General features: G+C 35.9%; 1 pseudogene; it reads left to right on the top strand.

Moving 5' to 3' along the window:
* Positions 1–6,147: 6,147 nt before the first annotated feature.
* LOC120133557 lies at positions 6,148–7,676 on the top strand (annotated as a pseudogene).
* Positions 7,677–7,972: the final 296 nt, after the last annotated feature.

Here is a 7,972-nt window from a genome sequence, read left to right as displayed (position 1 = left end):
TTTGGGGAGATTAAATTATATAGCTCGATTTATCTCACATTTGACTGAGAAATGTGATCTCATTTTTCGCCTCCTTAGAAAGAGTAATGCTGGAACATGGAATGAAGATTGTCAAGACGCTTTTGAGATAGTTAAGAAATATCTGTCAAGTACCCCAATCTTGGTACCACCCATCCCAGGTAAATCCTTAATTCTTTATTTATCGGTTTGGGAAAATTACATGGGGTGTGTATTAGGGCAATATGATCAAACTGAGAAAAAAGAGAGAGTTATTTACTATCTTAGCAAGAAGTTCACTGAATGTGAAACTAGATACTTTCCAATTGAAAAATTGTGATGCGCTTTGGTATGGACCACACGAAGGCTTAGGAAGTATATGTTCTATCACACCACATGGCTTATATCTAGTTTTGATCCTTTGAAGTATCTAATGGATGTACCCGTATTATCTTGAAGGTTAGCTCGTTGACAGATTATGTTGTCAGAATTTGATATCCAATATGTAAGACAAAATGCAGTAAAAAGGGAGTGCAATAGCTGAATTTATTGCATGTAGAACTTCTCAAGAATATTAACCAATAAATTTTGAATGCCTTGATTTAATGACAATCTCAGTGGAAGAATCAGTTACATCCACCAATGAATATTTGAAGTTGACTTTTGATGGTGATTCGAATGCCTTGGGGCAATCTTGGTCTCACCAAATGGAGAGCATTATCCGTTTACCAACCGACTTAATTTTGACTGCACAAACAATATGGCTGAGCATGAGGGATGCGTTTTGGGTCTTAGAGCTACCATTGAACGTAAAGTAAAAATGCTCAAGGTAAATGAGCATTCAATCATGATGCCTATTGAAATGGGAAACAAAAGATTCCAATATTGTAGAATACCATAAATTGGTTATGGAACTTGTCAAAGAATTTGAAGAAGTAACTTTCAATTACCTCCCCAGAGAAGAAAACCAAATGGAAGATGTCTTGGCAACCTTGGCAGCCGTATTTAAGGTAAATGAGCATTCAATCATGATGCCTATTGAAATGTAGGCCTATGAATGTCTATCTCATTGGTTTAACATTGAAGAAGAAGAAGAGGTGAAACCCTGGTACTATGATATCTTACAATACATCAAATATCAAAGTTATCTTGAACAAGCAACCGAGAATGATAAAAGAACTATTAGAAGAATGGCATCAGGGTATATACTTGAGGGTAAAATTTTGTACAAAAAGAGTTTGGATCAGATCCTATTGAGATGAGTAGAAACTAAAGAGGCCAAAATAATTCTTGAAGAAGTGCATGGAGTATGTGGTAGTCATGCTAATGGATATATAATGGCTAAACAAATTATGAGGTTTGGATACTATTGGTTAACTATGGAAACTGATTGTATCAATTATGCTCGAAAATGTCACAAGTGTCAAATTTATGGAGATAGAAAGCATATTCCTCCTCATCCATTGCATGAAATGACAGCTCCTTGGCCATTCTCTATGTGGGGCATAGATGTTATTGGACAAATTTTTCCCAAAGCTTTAAATGGACACCACTTCATTTTGGTAGCAATAGACTATTTTAGAAAATGGTTAGAAGTAGCTTCTTATGCAAACATCACTCAGTCCACAGTTTGTAAGTTCTTAAAAAAGAAGTCATTTGTCGATATGGTCTGCCAGAAAGGATTATTATTGACAATGCTTTGAAATTAAACAACAAAATGATGAAATCAGTTTGTGAACAGTTTCGGATAAAGCATCATAATTCAACACTTATCGTCCAAAGATGAATGGAGCAGTTGAGACAACTAATAAGAATATCAAGAGGCTTGTGGAAAAGATGACTGAAACTTATAAAGATTGGCATTAGAAACTACCATTTGCTCTGTTAGCTTATCGAACTTCAGTGCAAACATCGACTGGGGCAACTCCGTTCTCGTTAGCCTATGGGATAGAAGCAGTTCTACCTATTGAGGTAGAAATTCCTTCACTACGAGTTTTATCGGAGGTAAAACTAGATGAGGCAAATTGGGTACAAGCCAGATATGACCAGTTGAATTTAATTGTAGAAAAAAGACTGAAAGTTATTTGTCATGGTCAGATGTACCAAAAGATGATGATACGAGCACATGATAAAAAAATCCGCGTTTGAGAATTTTACGAAGGAGATCTAGTACTTAGAAGGATTTTACCTTTTTAAAAGGACTTCCGAGGAAAATGGAATCAAATTGAGAAGAACCTTAAGTTGTAAAAAAGAATTTTTTTCTAGAGGAGTTTTAGTCCTCGCTGAAATGGATGGACCAGACTTACCTTACCCAATGAATTCTGACGCGGTTAAAAGGTATTTTTCCTGAAAGAAAATGATGAATCAATATGAGAATCCAAAAAGGATATAATGGAACCAAAGGATATTGCAAATTGAAAACCCACAAAGGGTGGTTTGAATGTTATAGATCAAGATTCATGTTTGGAAAAGATCCTGGATTCATGGTATAGATTGAGAGATTCATATAGGGGACAGAAACATCAAATGTTGTTCAACCTTATGATTGAATATAAGTTTCAGTACTGTAGAATTGTCATTATAAGAAGGAACTTTACACTTTTATCACAGTCTTGAGATCCTTTTGATAGAAGCTGCACTTGAATCACTTTGTGGCGTGCCAGTTCAAAAGCATTTGTGCTATTGATATTTGAAGATGCCTACTTTTTCTTTTACAAATTTTTAGTAAACGTTTGCCATGTAGTTTCTTAAAAACTCTTTGTATAAATAAAAAAGACAATTTCTTGTTAACTCTTCTTTTCGTAAGTATCTTGCTTTGAAAATTTAAAATATGTAGTTTAACTTAAAAAGTACATGAAATCATGGTGTATTAGTGTACAAAAAGTTTCGAAAAATATAGGTATTCTGAAGTTGACAATGATTTTAACATGTAATGACATGATACATGAAACATTGAAATGCATAAGAAGTTTCAGATATTTGAAGATGATCTGAAATATTTGTCACTAATCGAGTTGTTTGTCATTTGTACTGATAGAGTGCATGATGAATGAAAACTAAGATTGTGTTCAACCTAAAAAGAGGGATCAAGATGTTCAGTTGGGATAAAACATCATGTTTGTTGTACCTAAAATGAGACTAAGTCAAAAATGGACAACAAAAGAGGGTCTTCATTTGAAAAAAAAAGGCCCTAAAATTTTATCATTGCACACATTTTAAGCATAAATAGGATCATGGCATTCATAAATGCATGATAGCAAATATAATATCATACCTACAGGTTTCTCAAAAGAAACCTGAAGGTTGAAGATATTGAAACTCCAAGTGGAACAAGTTCTTCCCAACATTGCAGTTTGATCTCCATCGAAGAGTAGTGAAAGCAAACCAACCTTGGATCTAGCCTTCACGGAAGAGTAGTGAAGTAAATCATTCTTAGCCTTCACAGAAGAGTAGTGAAGCAATGTAATCCAACCTTCATGGAAGAGTAGTGAAGTAAAGAAAATCTAACCTTCACAAAAGAGTAGTGAAGTAAAGCAATGTAATCCAACCTTCATGAAAGAGTAGTGAAACGATACAAATTCAGCCTTCACAGAAGAGTTGTGAAGTAGGAACAAATCAAAAGTTCAATATCCACAGAAGAGTAGTGGAACACATTTTTGTCAAATATAAAGTCAATTGGACGAAAACTTATTGTCTTTTTATCTTTGCTCAATTTTTGTTAACACAAAAATAAGCAAAGAAAGGCAGTTGTTGACAGTTGTTTTTGTCCGAGTTTCGTTTTATATTATAATTATATTATTATTATTATTATTATATTATTATAATTAATAATTATAATTCTGGTTACAGGCCAAAATATAAAACTTAAACGCCCAAGTACAAAAAAACTCGAGACCCATTTTACAAGTTCAACCCAAGGCTCAATTCCAACAGATCTGACTCAGTAGTCCCGAGAAGCCCAAATGCAGTTAGGGTTTTATTTCATCTTCTCCAGCGCCGTCAACTCATCTCCACCGTCCAATCAAAGGAAATCCAACGGCCCAGATGAAGTTTCCAGAAACCCTAGTGTTTCATTATAACCCTAAGCCTATTCTAGCCACCGTCACAGTGCGATGATGAGCCCGCTGTCGTTGCTTCCATGTGCTCCAACCAAAACCGCCACCTCACCACTGGATCCAGGAGATCTGGGTATATTTAATGCACCCAGCCTACCAACTGCACACCTCATTACCTCTAGGGTGAGTCACCACCATAGCTCCGGTGAGTCACCGAGGTTCACTCTTTTAACCGGCACATTGAAGAGCCCTAAAAATAGGGTCGAACCTACAAAAGAAGAAGATAAAGCAAGCAACAAATACCCAATAACCAAAACCAACAAAATATAGAAAAGAGAGTAAGAGAAGTCTTACCGTCGTCGGAGCTCCCAAGCATCGCCAGAGAAGTCGAAACACGAAGGTAAATCTTTAGATCTACTTCGATTGGGAGTTGTTTAGGGGTAGAGGTCGCCGAATCTGGCTTTAGGACATGTAGAGGATTGATTTGGTGTTTTTTTAATTTTCGGCCACCATGGGCGGTGGTCGGCGGTGGCGATTGATGGCGGGCCGGTAGACAGTTTCCCTCTGGCGAGGGAAACCTAGAGAGAAGGAGAGTTTTCTCTCTAAGAGAGAGAAGCAAAGAGAGAAAATAAAGGCCTTAGGCTGAATTCGACCTATTTATACCCCTCCCTGAACGACGTCGTTTTGGGGAGGGGTCTCTGTGTAAATTCAAGCTTGGGTAAATTATACCCATGGTCCTTGTAATTTTGTAATCTTCCAATTTAGTCACTGAAAGCATGTTATGTGTAGTTTAATTTGGTTCTTAAATTTTATTTTTTTAGTCATATGTATATTTAAGGTAAAATATTAGATTTAATCCCTTAGGTTTTAAATAATTTGTATTTCGATCCCAAATAATAATTAGGGTAAATTACACTGTTAGTACTTATATTTCATAATATTTCAAAATAGGATTATTAATTTATATATTTTATAATTTAACTTATGTAATTTTAATATTTAATATTATTATAGGATTATTTACACTTATAGTATCTAAAATATGAAGCATTTGTAATAGTAACCTATAATTTTGTTTTTTTTTTTAATCATTAAATTTATAATATGTGTTATGGTATTTTATTTTAAACGATGAATCATAAAATATATTTTTAATTAATTAAGAAGGTATTTTAAATGATTATGATATAAAATAATATCTCTGATATTTTGTTGAAGGGATTATAATTCAAATTAACCACAAATTTATTAGTTTACTGCAAAGACAATTAATTAATAAACAAGGTACCAATTTTGGACATTGTGGGGGTGTTAATCATTCCCACACGTAATTGACTCCCGAACTCATTTTCTGGTAAGCAGACCCTTTTTGTTTTTTAATATTATTCTTATGAATTTTATTAAAATAACATTTCAGTGACCAATCACACCTCATTAAATGATTGGTGGTGACTCTTCAAATTATTGTTTTATCTTATGTTAGAAGATAAACACTTATACTTTTTCGAGACAGTTACAGTTGTGTGTACACCATTTGTTTTTTTTTCAGGCGAATAACGTTTCGACAAGTGTCACAGTAATAGTTTTGTTAATTTTTAACATTAGGTGACTAAAATGAAATCATAACGTAACATTATGTACAATTTTGAAAAAATATTACTTTAGTGACCAAACCAAAATAAAAGTGACAATTAAGATACTAAACATGTAGTTTATCCTAAAAATTTTGTGCTACGGAGCTGGTTTTCAGATAGAGATTAAGGTCGAAGGTCATAGTTGAGATGTGGGCGTGCCCCCCGCTCTCACACTTGTAACCCTTTTTTTCTAGGGTGTAGGGCCCATTATCCTCTCCTTTTTACAACCAATATTGTGGGACCAACTTTCCCTATGTACTCACACATTTATTTTTTTCGGTTCTATAATGTCTAGTTTTTAGGTGGTTGGCTCTTTTCAAGGGCATAGACCCTTGCTCAAATACACCAATGACCATGTACCCCCAAACCTTCCCATGCATCTTTGAACCATTCCATACCCTAAACCATTATAAATTCTCATCAAGTCATCTTCCCCTCTACCTCTATGCTTTGCTTCTCTCTACTCTTTCTGTTTTTCCACTTGGCTTAGTTTTCATTTACATTTCAAGAAATGAATCTATCAATTAATGGTCAGTCTCAGGTCCCTCCTGGTTTTAGATTTCATCCCACAGAAGAAGAGCTTCTCCACTATTACCTCAGGAAGAAAGTTGCTTACGAAAAGATTGACCTCGATGTTATTCGGGAAATTGATCTTAACAAGCTTGAGCCATGGGATATTCAAGGTACTATCAAATTTCGATTTCCTTTGATTAGCAATTGTTGGGATCTTCATTAAAATTCTGGGTTTTGGTTGATTGTATTGCAGAGAAGTGTAAAATAGGATCCACCCCACAAAATGATTGGTACTTCTTCAGCCACAAGGATAAGAAATACCCGACGGGGACCAGAACGAATCGCGCGACGGCTGCAGGATTTGGAAAGCTACCGGACGAGACAAGATCATCTATAGCAGATTTAGAAGAATCGGGTTGAGGAAGACTTTGGTGTTTTATAAAGGAAGAGCACCACATGGTCAGAAATCAGATTGGATTATGCATGAGTACCGACTTGACGATAACACCACCACCCTTGATCAGTTTAATGTAAGCCATCATCCTCTTCCTGTATGTATGTATGTATGTATATAAAGGTTGTTAAATGGGTACAGGCTTCCAATCCCATTGGAGACTCGATGCCTGAAGAAGGGTGGGTGGTTTGCCGTGTGTTTAGAAAGAAGAATTATCAGAAATCCCTAGAGAGCCCTAAAAGCTCTTCGTCCACTTCCCTCGACTCGAAGATGCAGATGCTTTGCTCAGGCAACGACGGAGCTCTGGATCAGATTTTTATGTACATGGGAAAAACGTGCAAGATGGAGAACGATTCATCCAACACCATAAACACCACAAATAATAACAGCGGCATCAACAACAATCATCTAAACATGTTTGCTGCAAACAACGATGGATTGCATGACAGTTTCATGCATCTCCCAAGGCTCGATAGCCCAACTCCCCCTTCCCTTCCCTTCGTTCAAACTCGAGCTTTCCAATCCTTGGATGACATGCTAACCGAAGCTGAACCGTCTTCGATCAACCGAGGCGGTGGCGTTTCGTCAGTCGAGAAAAATAATGAGGCCATAAATGGCGTTAATGACTGGGCCACCCTGGAACGACTTGTGGCATCCCAGCTAAATGGTCAAGTGGAGACAAGCAAGCAACTAACATGCTTTAGTGACCCTAATGCGGTTTTCGGTCTTTGTCAAGATGATGATATTCAATTATCGCACATGAATTTGCACAGATCAAATCAAAAACCACAGGTCTACAACAACGAGAATGATCTATGGAGCCTGACCAAGTCATCGCCGTCATCGGATCCCTTGTGCCATCTGTCGGTATAATACAAGTATACATGTCAAGGTTATTTGTCCAAGTATTCTTGTTTAGGTATATATACACGTCAACATATCTATACGGTACTATACTATACATACGTATTTGCATGAATAAGGTTGAAATACGTACTTTTCTTAATAACGATGTCGTTTAATTGCCACTCATCATCTGTGGGAAGGTTATTATACGGATGACAGGTTAATATGTTCTTTTCCTTTTTTCCTGGTTGTAATCATTTCTAAAGAAGATTGTGATCTTACCCAAATTCGTTAATTATCTTGACAAAAGTTTAATCATAGCTTACTGCTGACTTTAAGGGTCTCAAAATCAAAGTAGAAATAAATAATTGTAACCACTTGGTTGATTTACATTGGAAATTTGGATTCATTAATTTGCAAACGAAAAAAAGTGAATAATGATTCAACTGTTATGGTGATGTCGAGGAAGATTG

Source organism: Hibiscus syriacus, unplaced genomic scaffold (assembly GCF_006381635.1).
Source record: "Hibiscus syriacus cultivar Baekdansim isolate YM2019G1 unplaced genomic scaffold, ASM638163v2 tig00001750_pilon, whole genome shotgun sequence".
NCBI classification, from domain to species: domain Eukaryota; kingdom Viridiplantae; phylum Streptophyta; class Magnoliopsida; order Malvales; family Malvaceae; genus Hibiscus; species Hibiscus syriacus.
Note: the sequence above shows the minus strand (reverse complement) of the source record. Positions and strands in the feature narration are given on the sequence as shown.